The following is an 18,932-nucleotide window of genomic DNA, read 5'->3' as shown; positions in this document are numbered from 1 at the left end:
CATGAAGAAAACGGAAACCGAATCATCAAATTAAGTAGGTCAGGTTCCTAATATTCAACTACCTGTGCCCAAGACAGATGAGTGTAATAGTTATCCACATCTTGTCACAAGCCTGATAGCGAGGGCAAGTGAAGATTGTAAAATTCGTAATTTACCTACAGCAGCACCTACAACACTTGCACAATTGCCACACACTGATCCGCACACTTGTAACGACATACCGATTCAGATAATATCGCATGTTTACGATCTGTCTTTGCTGATGGATTGTTTAAACATAGACAGTTTCTCACGTATTCCACAGATCGGAAGCGGATGAACCCGGTAGTTTTTATGGGTGCGTTCCGCAACGTATTTCCGCGTAATTGGACAGAGGCTCGAAAGATAAGATTCGTTGTTGGTTACACCCAAGGTGACGTTCTTTCGAAGGCCACTGAAATGGCAGAACTTTGTCACAGTTACCAGCAATTTGAACGTGTTTTCAAATACAAGTACTTGTCGGAAGCCGTTCAGGAAAGATAAAGAAGTGAAGTCTTTAACGCGGCTCCAGTAATAGCAAGCATGGAAGCTTGCGGCTGACCAATCCTATATCACAGATGGATATATTGAAGATATTAAAGGGCCGACTTCCGCCACACATAAGGGAAAAATTAGTAGCCACATCAGATGGTTCAAATGGCTCTGAGCACTATGGGACTCAACTGCTGTGGTCATTAGTCCCCTAGAACTTAGAACTACTTAAACCTAACTAACCTAAGGACATCACACACATCCATGCCCGAGGCAGGATTCGAACCTGCGACCGTAGCAGTCGCACGATTCAGCCACATCAGAACACAACACTGAGTATTTTTTTGTCAGTTTTGCATTCTGTTGACCTGATTTATGAAGAAGCTCCATGGCATCATAAAGCAGCAGAAAGCAAACACCTCAATTCTTCTTTGGAAACCAACCTGTAAATAATAATGTTACTACACAATAAGCATGGCAACCATATCCGCCACGGTACATACAAAACGAGAATGCACATGGTAATGGAAATGGGAAAAACAAAAGATTTAAGCGAGGTTACCAGAACGACAGGATCAGTTACAACGGACTAGCGAACTACGGTCCGCCAGTACAAGGTTCTCCGCCGCCCGTAAGTGGTAACAGCTAGCTGGTGCAGTGGCAGGCGGTCGGCGACAATAAAATGTCGGGAGCTGTGTCGCGACCAACCTTTGGACAACATAATAGAGCGAACTATAATATCGCAACTACCAATACGAATTGGCGAGGAGATGGGTCACGCGCAGCCAATGACACAAATTGGCGTAACACAACACACGCTGCACAACTGTCTGAAATTACTCCGGCCCCCGAGGTCAACGCTCCTGCAGGGGGAAACTGCAACCGGTCGCAGTGAGGCCCCCACTGTGTTGACCTGGTAGGCAGTGAGGGCAACACACTTACAAAACCATGTTTTGTGAGATACAACGGACAAGGTGACATGTAGGATGATTTATACCGACATGAAGAGGAAGTTCAAGAGCAGGTACAGGCATTTATAAAGACAACGATATTTCACATGGAAGTACACTTAGTTCTAGACCAGGTGCAACGACTAAATTAATGTCAACTGAATTTTTCCAAGAGTTAAAGAACAGAGGTAAAATTCCCAGTGCAGAATTGTAAAATACAGACAGCCGCTGGAAACAAATCAAAGGAAATGAAGTTACAAGCACTTATTCCATTGAAAACAGGACACTTAACTGTCAAATGTAATTTCCTTATCAATGACAAACTAATAGTAAATTGTTTGATTGACATGGGCACGTTTGGAACTTATAAGGCGCAAATTGACGTAGGAAGTGGTAAATGCTACTTCAGTGTAAACGAACAGGTATTTTCTGTCGATTAAATAAAATCTTCAGACAAGTAGGTCAAGCAGAAGGAGGAGTCTGATGTGATAGTTCAATTTGTATTTCCTGCTGTATTACTTGTAACACTCACCATAATGGACAAGTGCTAGAATCAGATGTAAACTATGAAATGGTAGAGAAAAAGGTGAGTGAGTGCAGCACCTTAAATGGACGGGAGCAATAGGAACTCACAGATCAGTTATTTAAGTATTCACATGTTTTTAGAATACAACCCGGAGTTATTAAGGATTATCACTACAAAATGGATTTTTACCCACATGGAACTTTTTGTGTATCATCATATCCCATTCCTTGGACGAAAAGAGAGGCAGTACGAGATGAAATCTATTATAAGCAGAGGCAGTAATTTCTCCCTTCTCGCAAGACATCTTAAAATATATATTTACGCTAATCATCAAGATTTAGTGGATGGACTGCGTGATCGGCAACCACGGAAAGTTAGAGGTAAAGTCAGCGCAACTTAATAGTGTGTGTGTGTGTGGGTGTGTCTGAAATTACTCCGGGTGTGTGTGTGTGTAATAATCAGAACAATTGACTTTTTCTTAAGTACTAAGTAGCTGCAATATATGGTTGTGTGATTTCGGTACCAAATTTAGTTTCAACAAGAATTCATGCTTTAATTCCAGTACTGCAAGTAGTAATTATCTCTCATGACGTAAATTACATGCCGATTCATATTCTCTGAGTTAGCTGTTGGGCTGCCTCTCAGCACGGTTATTCCAAAATCGATCAACAGAACTAACATAGTAATACCGGTGTACCTACGTACTAGGTGGCAAAATACCTGGAACGCATTGAATATGTATGGAATTGTGAACACCAAATTTGCAACTCCATTGTTTTGTGCACTTCCTCAGTCAACTGCAGTTCAAGGAAACCGATATTCAGTTTCAATGTTTTTTTCCCTTTTTACGAGAGTTCCACGTTCTGGTTCCTTAGAACCAGTAGTCGAAATGCTTGAGATTGTTTCACGGAACTTTTTAGATACGTTCTAACATCAACTTATTCCATATTCGGCAGAAAATATGATGAACAAATCGATGGCATGGCGATGGGTAGTCAGTTATCGCCTGTCGTGGCGAACCTATACCTTGAATACTTAGACAAAAGAGCGCTAGAATCTGCCAGGTTAAAACCAACGTGTTTCTATCGGTATGTGGACGACGCATTTGTAGTGTGGCCACATAGAGCATAAAAGTTTCAAAAGTTCCTTAAACATTTAAACTCTATCCATCGTAATATAAAATGCATAGTGGAACTCGAAAAGAGCGCCAACTCGTGGTGTTACCTAAGAGAAGAACAGGCGTGTCGCTCGGTTGCAGTATAAGCAGCAAATCTGAGCACACTGATCTCTGTCTTCACACCTAGAGCCTACACTATCCGTCACAAAAAAAATTCGGTGCTATGGATTCTGCTCCATAGAGTTCGACCACTTTCAGAATAGCCTCGGGAAACATTTAGTACACATGTACCTGTCGAGTAGTGTTCCAAAGGAATGAGTACTCAGATAATCAAATTGAAGGGGTGAAGCAACCAATATAAAGAGGTATGGATTGAGACATATGAAAGCACTCCGTCTTCAGGCCACGAGTGGCCTACCGGGACCATCCGACCGCCGTGTCATCTTCGGTGGAGGATGCGGATGGGAGGGGCGTGCGGTCAGCCACACCGCTCTCCCGATCGTAAGATGGTTTTCTTGAGCGAAGCCGCTACTATTCGGTCGAGTAGCTCCTCAATTGGCATCACGAGGCTAAGTGCACCCCGAAGAATGGCAACAGAGTATGGCGGCCTGGATGGTCACCCACCCAAGTGCCGACCACGCCCGACAGCGCTTAACTTCTGTGATCTCACGGGACCGGTGTATCCACTGCGGCAAGGCCGTTGCCGAGACATATGAAGATGTATCAAAAATCGATTATCTATCTTATGGTATTCTACTATCCGGAAAGATCAATAGAATTCTATGGAAACATGGCATCCAATATGCTTCACTCCCTTCAACTAAGATCAAAAGTATTCTTTGTGATGGTAATGACGATCTAAGTATCCGAAAGCTAGGTGTATGTCGCATTCAGTGTTAATGTAGCATGTTTTACGTGGAGCAGATTATCAGAACATCGAGGAAAAGTGCAAGGAACATCAACGACACATCCGACTACAACAACCAAGCAAATCAGCTGTCGCCGAGCAGCCGAGCACTGCCTCGAATGTAATCATGAAATGAAACACAATGAGGCGAGTAGCAAGGTGCAAAGACCAAATTTCTGGGACAGGACAACTGATGAGCCTATCGAAATAAGGATACCTAAATAAGGAAACCTAAATAAGGATGGAGATTTCAATCCGAATAACCCTTCGAGCCCAGCGTTCCGTTTATTAAAATCTCACCGGCCATCAAATCCACCAGAGCAGGGAAATCCTCAGAGAATTTACGTTTCGCACAGTATCAGTGTGAGCTCTGAAAAACGAGAGAGCATCATAGGATGTAGGGATTCGAACTCTCCTTTAAATATCGCTACGAGGCCACAGTCTGATTGGTGTCCTGGAAGCGATTACACATAACAGGAAAACTCGTGGCACCTGAAGAGCATTGAGAAAATGAAAACAACTCGGCAGAATACCCGGAAGCACACCATGGAATGTCCCCTTAGAAAAATTTATGAATGACTGTGCTGATAAACCTCTTACATTATTTGCTTTTCAAACAGCTGAGCAAAAGTCCGCAGCTCGTGGTCGTGCGGTAGCGTTCTCGCTTCCCACGTCCGGGTTCCCGGATTCGATTCCCGGCGGGGTCAGGGATTTTCTCTGCCTCGTGATGGCTGGGTGTTGTGTGCTGTCCTTAGGTTAGTTAGGTTTAAGTAGTTCTAAGTTCTAGGGGACTGATGACCATAGATGTTAAGTCCCATAGTGCTAAGAGCCAGAGCTGAGCAAAACTGAACGTACACAGTCATTACTCTCTTTGCTTATTCTGATCAACACTAAACTGACACACAATATTTTTAGTGCAACGCAGTCTGACTTTTAATAATCCCCACAAAAGAATGGCCCTTACTAACAATAACCTATACCTTTTTTGAATCACTTACCTCACAAAAATCTTCGTTACTCAAACTACTGCGCCAATACTGCCAGCTAAATAAAAGATTCTAACTACTGAAGGCACTAACTAGTGATAGGCATACTTAGCAAATGAAAGATTTTGATGGAGAACAGACAATGTATTTACCTTAATGGTGTTCAAAAGTCAATATATATATATATATATCAGTTCATGACATCCAGTCATACAAATTTACTCATTCTGGCAGACACACGTCCAGATCGTCCCCTCTTAAAATTCTGCTATATCTCTCCCCACATCCACCAATGCTGGCGTCTCACCTCCAACTGTGCAACGCTACGTGCTGTTAACAGCGAACTGCCCAACACTACAACAGCATATACTCCAACAATCCAAACCAACCACAGCCTTCACACAGCACAGTCAGTGATTTTCATATAGAGCGCTACGTGGCGTTACCAACATAAAAACCTAAACAGCCTACTTACATAGCCCCCATGCTCCCCACAAAAAATTTTGCAAGTTGTTTTGGGCAGTGGCCAATTCATATATGTTTAAAAAAAGTATATTAACGCTAACAAATGTATCAAATGCACACACTTATCGATACAATGTTGGTCAAAAGCGAAAATTTTCTCACAGTCCATAAAGACAGTCCTGATCATTCATCACAGTAAAATTGCAGTTTTTGTTTCTCAAAGTCTGAGCTGAAAAAGAAAATGCACAGGGAAGTAGTGGATTTCCATGCAGTCTTGAAGAACTCGTGTTCTCCTTCCAACGAAAAGACAGTGCTGACTCTTGACACGCAGACAGTTATGGGCCACAACAGAGCAAACTCACAGCACAGTCAGTCGAAGTTTTGAAGAATATTAGTAGGTCGGTCATCACAGACAGACCCACTATAGTCCTGGTAGAGATTACCGTATTGGTGGACCACCAGAGGTGCAGACCCACTTCAGTCCTTGTAGAGACGGCCAGCAGCCATCTGTTGCGACTGTTCAGGTGCACAATCACCATCGAGGAGTCTTGCGGACAATATAGCAAGTCCATGAACCACCACTTGTGCACTCACAAAAATTTGTTTTGAAATGTCCTTCGAACCGGCAATGCTGTTAACCAGTCCCTTGCTGAATTATTAATACTCGTGCAAGCACTAACAGTCCCTTTTTTTCATATATTGTGCATACACTATGACCAACAGAAACGTGTGCAGTGAAATGTAACTTAATTTGATGAACTGGTGTCAATTACAATTTTATAACATGAGAATACAATCACAAAGGAACAGAAAACATCATTAAAACATAACAATACAGATAACATTTGAAGTAATACAGAATAGAAATAAACATGTACATCGGTGTTCCAGGAATTATGACATAAATAAATATGAGTCGCACATCGGTCATTGTTACTTCTTTTCGGAGGTTCCATCTCAAAATTCGGTGTACCTTGCCAATTTCTTTCATAATTTCCGAAGTGCCCTGTGTTATTAGTTTGTGGCTGTTCTGTATTTCTATGTCCTTCTTCCCGTATTAGAGCGCGAGTGCCCTCTGAAATATGTAATTCTTGTATTACCTGTGTCAACTGATCTTTTACTTCCCGGATTTCTCTTTTGTACTCTGTATTGATTTGATTTTGTTTGAATTTTCTAATTTGTTCATACTCTTCTGTGTCAGTGAAGGCTACCGGTCTTGTGTCATTCAGATCATCATCTACCTTCGTAGATAAGTTAGTGAACTTATCCGAAAGTTCGACTACTTTCTCCGATAGTGAACTGATTTCCTCAGTGTGTTTTTCTGAACCAAGTTTCAGAGTGTCCATTTGTGTTGAAATCGTATCTACTGCGTCCTTTAAGTTTTCCTGAGTTCTCGCAAGTTGCGTAACCGAATCGGTAATTGCAACTGAGTCAATTTTACCTTGCAAGGTATCGTGATTTTCATGAACAGTAGTTTGCAGTTCTTTTACGGCTGCTTCGTAATTCTGTACTGCATTTTCATAACGTGAAAAAATAGGTTGAAAATGCTCACAAATTTGTGTTTTTAATTAATTAGAGACTTTTCGACATTTATATTCGATTTTAAATAACTACGCAGATAAATCGTCATGTGTTTGTTCAAAAAAAAAATGGTTCAAATGGCTCTGAGCAGTGTGGGACTCAACTGCTGAGGTCATAAGTCCCCTAGAACTTAGAACTACTTAAACCTAACTAACCTAAGGACAAAACACACATCCATGCCCAAGGCAGGATTCGAACCTGCGATCGTAGCGGACGCGCGGTTCTAGACTGTAGCGCCAGAACCGCTCGGCCACCAGCGGCCGGCTCATGTGTTTGTTCAAGCGTGTGTTCCATTGAGTCTAACTTTTGAAGCTGGTGCCGTGATTGTCTCTGGTGTTGTTTCATTGTATCTAACTTTTGAAGATTTTGCTCCATTGTATCTAACTTTTGCTGTGTTTGTCTCTGATTTTGTTTCATTCATTGCATTAACTGCAATAACAATGTATTGGTGTCTGGAATCTGTTTCTCTATGCTTTTTGGCAGTGCCTTTTCACCGGCAACATTCACATTTTGACAAGCAAAAAATGTGTCTTGACTCATTCGAGAAAACAGCGAGGACCCAAAACCTGAATCAGCAGTATTTGCAAGATTGTGTCCTGTCATTTTGGATTCCTGAGGCGAGCTGTTACTGGCCGATCGATCGATAATGCTTCCCTGTTCACTAATTGTTTCACTGTATACGCCATTATTTGCTCCATTTCCCTATGTACAATTACCAAATTACTATGTTGAACATTAGTTAATTCATTACATAGTGGCGCTAACACACTGGGTTCGTTTTCACTGTCACTTCTCAGTTTACTTTGGAGCCTAGTATTACGTTTTTCACACGCCATTATTGTCACAATATTTCACACGATAACACAGAAAAACACAATTTGAAGAGCAAAATAAAAAAAACACATTAACATAGCACTGAAAATAATATCTGATTAATTGCAAGCACAGTTGCGAAATACTTGGGGTGCAAATCTACATGCATGCTACGACAGTTTTACTGTACAACAATGAAAAACTACAAAGGAAATTCTGTCCATAATTATGTGCTAGTAATAAACAATAGCTACACTAATTACACACATTACAAGAAAAAATCAGAAGATTCCAGGTTCGAATCCTGGCAGGGTCGCCATATGAAATGTCCCCTTAGAAAAATTTATGAATGACTGTGCGGATAAACCTCTTACATTATTTGCTGAGCAAAACTGAACGTCTCAGACATTACTCTCTTTACTTATTCTGATCAACACTAAACTGACACACAATATATTTAGTGCAATCCCGAAAAAAGAATGGCCCTTACTACGAATAACCTATACCTTTCATGAATCACTTACCTCACAAAAATCTTCGTTACTCAAACTACTGCAATACAGTGAGCGCCAATACTGCCACCTAAATAAAAGATTCTAACTACTGAAGGCACTAACTACTGATAGGCATACTTAGCAAATGAAAGATTTTGATAGAGAACAAACAATGTATTGACCTTAATATTGTTCAAAAGTATATATATATATATATATATATATATATATATATATATATATATATATATATATATATATATATATCAGTTCATGACATCCAGTCTTACAAATTTACTCTTTCTGGCGGACACACGTCCAGATTGTCCACTCTTAAAATTTTGCCATCTCTCTCTCCCCACATCCACCACTGCTGCCGGCTCACCTCCAACTGTGCAACGCTACACGCTGTTAACAGCGAACTGCCCAACACTACAATAGCATATACTCCAACAATGCAAACCAACCACAGCCTTCACACAGCACAGTCAGTGATTTTCATATAAAACACTATGTGGTGTTACCAACATAAAAACCTAAACAGGCTAGTTACAACCATTAATCAATCAAGCCTAGAAAATTCGAGAGATCAATTAGAAAAGAATTTTTTCAACGTAAAGACTAAAAGTGTTTCTGGTAGATTTACGAAGAACGTGTGAAAACTGGTCCATACTTCCTCCTATGAAAAAATGGACAGCACAAAGCTTCCAATAGAAGAGGTCCACTGTCTTTTCTGGTAGTTTACAACATCATCAAGGAATCACATTCTTCATTGAGCAGCTGATTTCAGTGGAAGGCCGAATTTCAAGTAAGATCTCATATTTGAGGAAAAACTGTTTGCTATTGAGTTAAGCAAAAGATACTATAGTGCAAGATAGATCTCGAGAAGGCAGGGCTAGTCAACAGCTGTGTGTGCAACAGGGGACAACTTAAAATGGATTTAGCTGTACAATTGTAAGCTATGTGTTGTATACATATAAAAGATGTAAATTGTAAGTATGAACTACGTGTAATGATAATATAATATAGACAAATAGTAACATATCATCGGTAGATACAGAAATTTTGGGGTGGCAGCACTAACTAAAACTGTATTCTGTTTGCAGAAATTCGGAGAGAATAACATTTTATTGGGAAAATTAGGGAAATCTCAGCGAATATTAGGAATTTTGAAAATTTCAGGAAATTCTGTGTTTTTATCCTAACATTGGAATTTAGTTTTGTTGAGTTTTATAAATCACAAGTTTTAAATTACTTTGTATATCAAAGTGTGTTAATTATTTGATTATTAGGCCATATAAATTATCAGTGTTTAAAAACTGTAGTTAAATTACAACCGAGGGGAAAGAAAAGTCGTTATGGTAAGTTAATCAACCCCCTCCCCTGTGCCTCACCGCTAATTTCTCAGGAGCTTCTTATGACATCATCTTTCTCCCCATAACTGGAATATTCAGGGATGTTTTTTTCAGGTTCGAGTACCTACCCTGATATGTTATAGATGTATTGCGATAATGAAAATGTAAACCACTGGTTGTAAAGCTAACAAGAAAATGTAGTTGTAATCTACCTGCTGCAGATGTAGAAAAAATGTGGTGGATGTCTAATGTAACGAAAGACTTTCATAATATACACTGACGTATATACTGAAAAAAAATTAATGTTGAGTAATGAAATTTCAAGAATACATTTGTCTAGGTAAGAAATTTAAGTCATTTATACTGCAAAATCACAGGATAATGAAGCACGAGATAAGTCACTGAAAATGTGAAATGCTGGTACATTAACAACTGGTCGAAACTACATAATGTTGAATACGAGCGTGTAAACGTGCAAGCATTGTGTTGTGTCACTTTGTGAGGTGGAGTTCCACAACTGTTGCATTTGGTCGGTCAGTACAGAAACGGTTAATACTGTCTGTGGATGATGCTGGAGCTTTCATCCAATGATGTCCCATATGTGCTAGATTGTTGATCGAACAGGCCAAGATAACATGTAGACACGCTGTAGAGTATTCTGGGTTACAACAGCGGTATGTGTGCGAGAGTTATACTGTTGTAAAGTATCCTCTGAAACACTGCTCATGAATGGCAGCACAACAGGTCGAATCGCCACACTGATGTACAAATTTGCTGTAAGGGTGAGTGGGATAACCACGAGAGTGGTCCTACAAGGTGATTCAAAAATGACCGGTATATTTAAAACGGCAATAAAAACTAAACGAGCAGCGATAGAAATACACTCCTATAACGAGTATACAAAGACAAATCAGAAGTGGACATGTAAGCAGATTTACCAAAGTCTTTATCAGCAAGTTCGGCCATATGGTAGGTGCAAAATGCAATAATGTCTCTGTCAACGAAACTTCCGAGTCCAGCAACATTTGACACTCCTGTACCTCCACGTACAATGGCCACAGTAAACCATCCGTTACCATGGCTGAAAGAATCATTAATATCTAAACTAAAATTAAGTCGGCAACCACAGAAAACAGAAGGTCCGTCCAGCAAGGCTTGAGCAGCGACAGACTTGACTGGTATACGGCTCTTCTTGTCTCCAGCTGTTGTAGCAAATTCGATGTTTTCGATGGTTTTGTAGACTGTTTGTTTAGAACGGCGACGGTATCTTCTGTACTGCATCTTAATTTTACTTTAGATATTAATGATTCTTTCAGCCATGGTAACGGATGGTTTACTGTGGCCATTGTACGTGGAGGTACAGGAGTGTCAGAAGATATCGCCGTCGTTCTAAACAGACAGTCTACAAGACCATCGAGAACATCGAATTTGCTACAACAGCTGGAGACAAGAAGAATCGTATACCAGTCAAGTCTGTCGCTGCTCAAGCCTTGCTGGACGGACCTTCTGTTTTCTGTGGTTGCCGACTTAATTTTAGTTTAGATATTAATGATTCTTTCAGCCATGGTAACGGATGGTTTACTGTGGCCATTGTACGTGGAGGTACAGGAGTGTCAGAAGATATCGCCGTCGCTCTAAACAGACAGTCTACAAGACCATCGAGAACATCGAATTTGCTACAACAGCTGGAGACAAGAAGAATCGTATTCCAGTCAAGTCTGTCGCTGCTCAAGCCCTGCTGGACGGCCCTTCTGTTTTCTGCAGTTGCAGACTTAATTTTAGTTTAGATATAAATGATTCATTTATATCATGGTAATGGATGGTTTACTGTAGCCACATGCTTGAGACAACAGCACATTTTCAGGAGGACAAACTTTCGAAATTACAGTAGTTACAATTGTCAACAACAAATGGCGCTGCGGTCTGGGAAACTCTATAGTACGATATTTTCCACATATCCACCATGCGTAGCAATAATATGGCGTAGTCTCTGAATGAAATTACCCGAAACCTTTGACAACGTGTCTGGCGGAATGGCTTCACATGCACATGAGATGTACTGCATCAGCTGTTCAATTGTTTCTGGATTCTGGCGGTACACTTGGTCTTTCAAGTGTCCCCACAGAAAGAAGTCACAGGGGTTCATGTCTGGCGGATAGGGAGAACAATCCACGCCGCCTCCTGTATGTTTCGGAAAGCCCAAAGCAATCACACGATCATCTAAATATTCATTCAGGAAATTAAAGACGTCGGCCGTGCGATGTGGCCGGGCACCATCTTGCGTAAACCACGAGGTGTTCGCAGTGTCGTCTAAGGCAGTTTGTACCGCCACAAATTCACGAAGAATGTCCAGATAGCGTGATGCAGTAATCGTTTCGGATCTGAAAAGTGGGCCAATGATTCCTTTGGAAGTAATGGCGGCCCAGACCAGTACTTTTTGAGGATGCAGGGACGATGGGACTGCAACATGGGGCTTTTCGGTTCCCCATATGCGCCAGTTCTGTTTATTGACGAAACCGTCCAAGTAAAAATAAGCTTCGTCAGTAAACCAAATGGTGCCCACATGCATATCGCCGTCATCAATCCTGTGCTCTATATCGTTAGCAAATGTCTCTCGTGCAGCAATGGTAGCGGCGCCGAGGGGTTGCCGCGTTAGAATTTTGTATGGATAGAGGTGTAAACTCTGGCGCATGAGACGATATGTGGACGTTGGCGTCATTTGGACCGCAGCTGCAACACGGCGAACGTAAACCCGAGGCCGCTTTTGGATCACCTGCTGCACTAGCTGCGCGTTGCCCTCTGTGGTTGCCGTACGCGGTCGCCCTACCTTTCCAGAACGTTCATCTGTCATGTTCCCAGTCCGTTGAAATTTTTTCAAACAGATCCTTTATTGTATCGCTTTTCGGTCCTTTGGTTACATTAAACCTCCGTTGAAAACTTCGTCTTGTTGCAACAACACTGTGTTCTAAGCGGTGGAATTCCAACACCAGAAAAATCCTCTGTTCTAAGGAATAAACCATGTTGTCCACAGCACACTTGCACGTTGTGAACAGCACACGCTTACAGCAGAAAGACGACGTACAGAATGGTGCACCCACAGACTGCGTTGTCTTCTATATCTTTCACATCACTTGCAGCGCCATCTGTTGTTGAAAATTGTAACAACTGTAATTTCGAAAGTTTGTCCGCCTGAAAATGTACTGTTGTCCCAAGCATATTGCAACAAACGGTGTATTTCTATCGCTGCTCGTTTAGTTTTTATTGCCGTTTCAAATATACCGGTCATTTTTTAAACACCCTGTACTATCATACGAAATTACATGCCAGACCATAAGTCCAGGTGTAGGTTCAGTGCGTTTAGCACACAGACTGGTTGGTTGCAGGCTTGCAACTGGTCTTCTTCTAATCAACACACGGCCATCCCTGTACCAATCCAGACGCAGCTTCTGTCGGAAAACAATGAGCTCTCGCTTGACACCACTGAAGTTGTAATTGGCGGTGATTTTGGGTTAGTGGAATGCACGCTACACGGCGTCTGGCTCGTAGCTGTCCTTGAAATAAGCGATTTGTAACAGTTCTTTGTGTCACTTTCCTCAAACTGATGCTGCAGTACAATGTATCAGAGCTATATGTTGAGCACGATGGTCTTTCCTCTCAGTAGTGCCACATGGCCATCCAGAACCCGGCCTTCCTGCGACGATACATTCTCGTGACCACCGTACAGTGGCTACATTCCTGACGAGTCTTTCTGCTGTATCGCAGTATCATCCATCTTCTGGTAGCCCTATTATTTAACGCAAAGCTGAATTTCTTCCTGATAATGGCCTCTCTAGCCCCACTCTTGTGCGGCTGGCGCGAATTTGGAACACACATCATCCTTCAGATGTAGAAACGAGCCTGCCAATTTCTGTTTATGTCGCACAACTCCTTTTTGGTGTTTCATTTTTTCCATCGGTGTTTTGTGTGCTACTTTTTGTGACCTGTAACTATCATGCCTATTTGAAACTACATCGCAGACTGGACGCTCCAACGAACAAGTCGAACAGCTGCGCAACTGTATCACCACTGGATGAGAATGATGTCATGCCACCTATGCCCATTCCTACTGTAAGTAGCTGTCTGACTGATTTTTATGGCAGTAAATACTGAGCAGTGACTGAGATATCTCAATGAGTTGGCACAGTATGCATGTAGGCTTTGATGCTCTCTGTTTAGCCTATTTCCAACAGTGAGACATAGCGTAGTAAAGTGGAGCGAAGCAGAGGGATGGCGTAGAAGAGGATAGGAAACAGCGTAGGGACAGTTAAGAAATGAGATTATCTGTGTCGTTTTTGTGGCAATAAAACTGTGAGTTGTTATTGGTAAAGCTGCAGATGAGTTGACTTTGAGGTTCTCTGGCTGGTGCGTTTCCAAGAGTATGATAGGGCCTACGAAAGAGTTGATAAATGTTGTTAATGACAATAAAATGCTGAGCTTTTCATTTTAGTGATGGTAAAATACTGATCTATGATTTGTAGAGCTAAATATGTGTAACGCAGTGGCTGTTTCCATACAAAGCGGGGTGGTTTAGGATAGGGGAGGAAAGGGGAGGAGAGGAAAGGGCAAGGGACTTGACTTAGGAATGGGAGAGTGGATGGAGGAGAGGAAGAGCAGGAGGGGATGGAAGAAGGTGACAGGACAGGGAGAAAGTTGGAAGGGGAACGGGATGGTAAAGAATGGGGAGCGGGAGAGAGCGGCAGGTAGAGTAGAGGGAGGAATGTATGTGGGCACCATGGAGTGGAGTTAGGGCCAATGGCCAGTGGTTATTATGCTTTTTACTATACAAGTATGCTGACCAAGCTCTACACACAGATTATACTGTTACAAAGAAAAGCAGAAGTGCAACAATAGGATAAGATACCATTATTAAATTAGGCTATAGTGATGAAATGATGATGTCAACTACAAATTATGATCTCGCTACATGAAGTACAATCAGAAATAATTCAGTTAACGTGTAGATAGTATTAGTATAATGAGTGTGGGTATCATAATTTTGATTTTTAGTGAATTGTGCATCTTTTAGATTAACTTTGATTCAAATTCTGTTTATTCTTCATTCAAATACATGTTGTGTGAGGCAACAAAATCATCAGTACGCTATGAAACGTATTTTGAATATTCTGTAATTATAAAAGCACAGTTATAAATACAGGGGTTGGACAGAAAAACGGAAACACCAAAAACGCAATACATTACTGTGCCCAATATGGGTAAGAAACCTGTTGGTATTTAAAACAGTTTCAGATCGTCTCGGAATAGATAAATACAGGTCCTGCATGATTTTCAACGGAATATAATACCGTCCTTCCTGCAAAATAATGGAAGGTCAGGTGACGATGATTGAAGTGGATAGCGATCGTGTACCCTTATCTCCAAAGTAAGTCAAAAAGCTTCGACAATTTTGCGATCTGGTGGCTATGGCGGCCAAGGGAGATGTGACAATTCATCCTTGTGCTCACAAGAGCAGTCCTGGACGCTGCAAACTCGGTGACCAGGAAACCTTTTGTCTTGGAACACAGCATCCCCATCTGGGAGCAACCAGTCCCATGGGATGCATCGTATCAGCCAAACTGTTCACATAATCCTTGGCAGTAACGTGACCTTGCAGATTAACCATGGAACTCACCGAATACTACGATATGGCTGCACGAATCATCGCGGAACCCTAATAATGTTTCGCACTTTCCACGCAAAGTCGGACAGAAGTTGGAGACATTATGAAACAAGAATCTTCCAACCAAATGACTTTTACCCAATGCTCCATAGCCCAGATGGTTTTGGCACCTTATTTTCCTGTTACAGGGAGTACATCACTGATAAGTGGTTAAGGAATTCCAGCTTGTCCTGCGGTTCCCAGCTTATGGAGCTCCCTTCGTGCTGTAACGGTGCTAAAATGCTTCGTGAGTGCGATAATCAGTTCTACAGTGACTTTTTCAGCTATCGTCTTCATATTTTTCGTCACAGTTCTCTTCAATAACCATCTGTCATGATCACTCAGCACACACTTTCGTCCGCGTTGTGGCTTAGCGGATGATATTTTCCCGCTTTCCCTGTATGCGGGATAAATCTTCGATACGGCGCCTTTTGAAACATTTCAGCCAAATAGAATCACCCATCATACGAACACCAAAACTTTTTCAATGTCCGAATTCACTTACCTCCAGCATAACCCACTCACAACTACACAGAACATCGTTCCGACCATGACTGATACTTGCAACTTATTGAGAACATTGCAGAGGTGCCGTTCGTGCTCAAATACGAAAACACCATCTGCATGCTTGGCTAGCATCTGCTTATATGCATTTCTCGCGGAGTTCTAATTTTTTTGCCCAAACCCAAACTTGCTATAGTAGCACGACACACAGCTGGAAGGGACAGGGCAACGCAGACAAATAGGAGCAGAGAGCTAATTCTGAGGAGGGGGCACTTTTGAAGCGATCACCTTTCGGTGGTACGTCTGGCATTTATCCGGTGATAGTCTTTGAGTTCGGACATGCTATGATGTACTCTTGTCATCGGTGAGTTTGAGAGTGCTGTTTTTGAAAGCCTTAGATCTTGTTCACAGGCTGTTACACTTAGAACTTTTCCTGGGATTATGAGTCAACCATTATCAGAAATGAATCAGCGAAGTTCACTCAGGCGGCATTGCCATAGGCTTTGAGTGCTGCTCCAACTTAGACATGTATAGCTTAAGAATAAATGTAAGTTTAAACCTTATGGTCTCAGTGAGGACTACATCACTGATAATTTCTCAGACGAAACTCCTCACACACACTATTTTTCAGTGGAACATACAGGAGTAGCAGTTGTTAGGCTAGGTTACTAGCGTGACGGGTGTACAGTTTCCCCCTAGACGACGAAGAAGAGCTGAAGAATCATGTAGTGCCGTAGTAAATCGAAATCTACCTGGGGTAAGCAGTAGTATTAGGTTCAGCACTTCGCAGAGGGTTTCCTGAGCAATGCGAGCACCAAGGTAGGCGAGAATGTTGTAACACGTTTACAAAACACAAAGTGAAAGAAATCAGGTGAAATGTATTCGCTAGAGCCTACCAAGTTGACAGAGACAATGGAAGTCATAAAGACGCCAAGCCAGAACATCGAACCTCTAGCTGTAACTGTAACTGTAACTTGGGTGACATGATACCACAGTCCCTGTGAATTCAAAGTTATGCCAAACCGCATCAGACGCTACCTATCACACCAAATGAGAGAAAGTACAGCAGTTTACTGTAGTTTTGTGTAATGTAATGCTGTATGGAGCACTGTAGTGTGTAATTATGAATTACAAAATTTGTGGTGTAACAGTGGAGTATAGCACATTAGTGCACCAGGATGCACCTCCTGGATTCTGTATGTCAGAAGACCATAGCTCAGTGGGTAGACTTTTCTCTCTTCTTTTCGTTAAGAAGTAATTACTCTTACTTAGTATTTCTCTGAGCCCCCCCTCCTCACTCTCTGTCTCTCTTTCTCTCTTCCTCGATTTCTCCTCTTTCCTACATATTTTTGTTTTCCTCCTCTAAGCAACAGGATACTGAGATACATTCCGAAGTGAAAAAATCATGGGACAGCTATATAAAAATATACAGATATAATATCGTATACACAAAGGTATAAGAGGGCAGTCCATTGACAGAGCTGTCATCTGTAACCAGGTGATTCGTGTGAAAAGTTTTCCGACGTGATCATGGCCGCACGACGGAAGTTAACAGACTTTGAACGCGGAACAATACTTCTATAGAAAAAGAAAACAATATGTTATTGCGTAGCGAGCAGGGCACAGTATTATAATTCTCCCAAACTTAGAATCCCTGGGACAGATATCTTGTCAGAAAGAATGTCGATAACAGGCAAAAATGGTCGAGATTCTTGATTCTCGGAATGGACGAACTTCTGTATATACAATTAAATTTGTGCGGAAGCCAGAGTGCGCAAGTCGCACTCGCACCTGACCAGTTTTATTTTTTCTTCTAAAAATGTGGTGTGCGTCCAGGTATATGATGCCCTTTGTTTGGGCCTATATTAGTCGTGGTTGTAATCATATGCTACTGGAAATAATCACGTAGTCCTTAATTTAAATGCTCTGCTTGTACTAACATGCTTAGACGTGACATTAGACATCCGGTACTTCCGTGGTGTACTTTCGTGTTGTGGCATCTTCACAGACTGATAGTGTAAATGTTTCACGTCGGTAGGGTAGTCAGAAAGCACTGTTTTCTGCTTGACCCCGGGACAGGACGCATTATAGCTGGGCACGAACCGCAGCTTAGCGGCCATCCACTCCGGACTACCACCACTTGGCAGCTAATGGACCACGCCAAATCTCCGTTTTGTCGCTAGTGGCTCTCTCTCTCTCTCTCTCTCTCTCTCTGCCTCCACCCCCCCCCCCTCTCTCTCTCTCTCTCTCTCTCTCTCTCTCTCTCTCTCTCTCTCTCTCCCTGTTTCTGTTTCCATTCCTGGCCTCCGCCGTAAGTGGAAAGGCTTGACAGTCTTAGTTTTTGTTCCCTAAAACACGAGAAAATTTTTGTTGTTTCCTTGGTTGTAATGTAAACCGGCACTAAAAGTTGTCTGCAAAAAAAAAAGTAAAAGGCGTCGCCTAATTTCAGAGACAATTTTCTAACCTCAAAGGTACAACTTCACTCATATTTCATATGAAGGAAGCAAGTTATACGCAAGCATTCATTAAATGTCACTATGAAAACTTGCAGAACAGTTTGAAGACAAGTAGATCACATTTACAACAGATAAAACTATTGAAAAGCTTGTGTAAGTATTAATAAAGAGATTTATGAGTGCGACAAATCTTGCAAAAGCTTTTTAATTTTTGTGTGGACACCGTGTAATGGAGGCAAAAGATCAAGACGTACACTTGCAAAGTTCTTGAAACAAGACATTTAATGACTGTTTTAATGCTAGTGAGCAGATAATAACTACTTATATTGACGAACGTTTTGAAAAGTAAGCTTATGAACTGCGCTTCATAGCTACATAAAGAAATCTTAGCAGTGTCATAAACACCACTAAAATTAATACATTTAGAAGTAGAACCCGTTACGTACGGAAAAGTAACTCAGAATAAAGAAATAGAAATAGAAGATTCGTTCAGCTGCTTAGGACAACTCATTATTTGCAGCGAAGAACTGAAATTGCGTATAAAATGGGAAGATTCAGTTACCTACATAACGC

This window comes from Schistocerca gregaria, chromosome 3 (assembly GCF_023897955.1).
Source record: "Schistocerca gregaria isolate iqSchGreg1 chromosome 3, iqSchGreg1.2, whole genome shotgun sequence".
Taxonomy (NCBI): Eukaryota; Metazoa; Arthropoda; class Insecta; order Orthoptera; family Acrididae; genus Schistocerca; species Schistocerca gregaria.
This window is presented reverse-complemented; position numbering follows the sequence as displayed.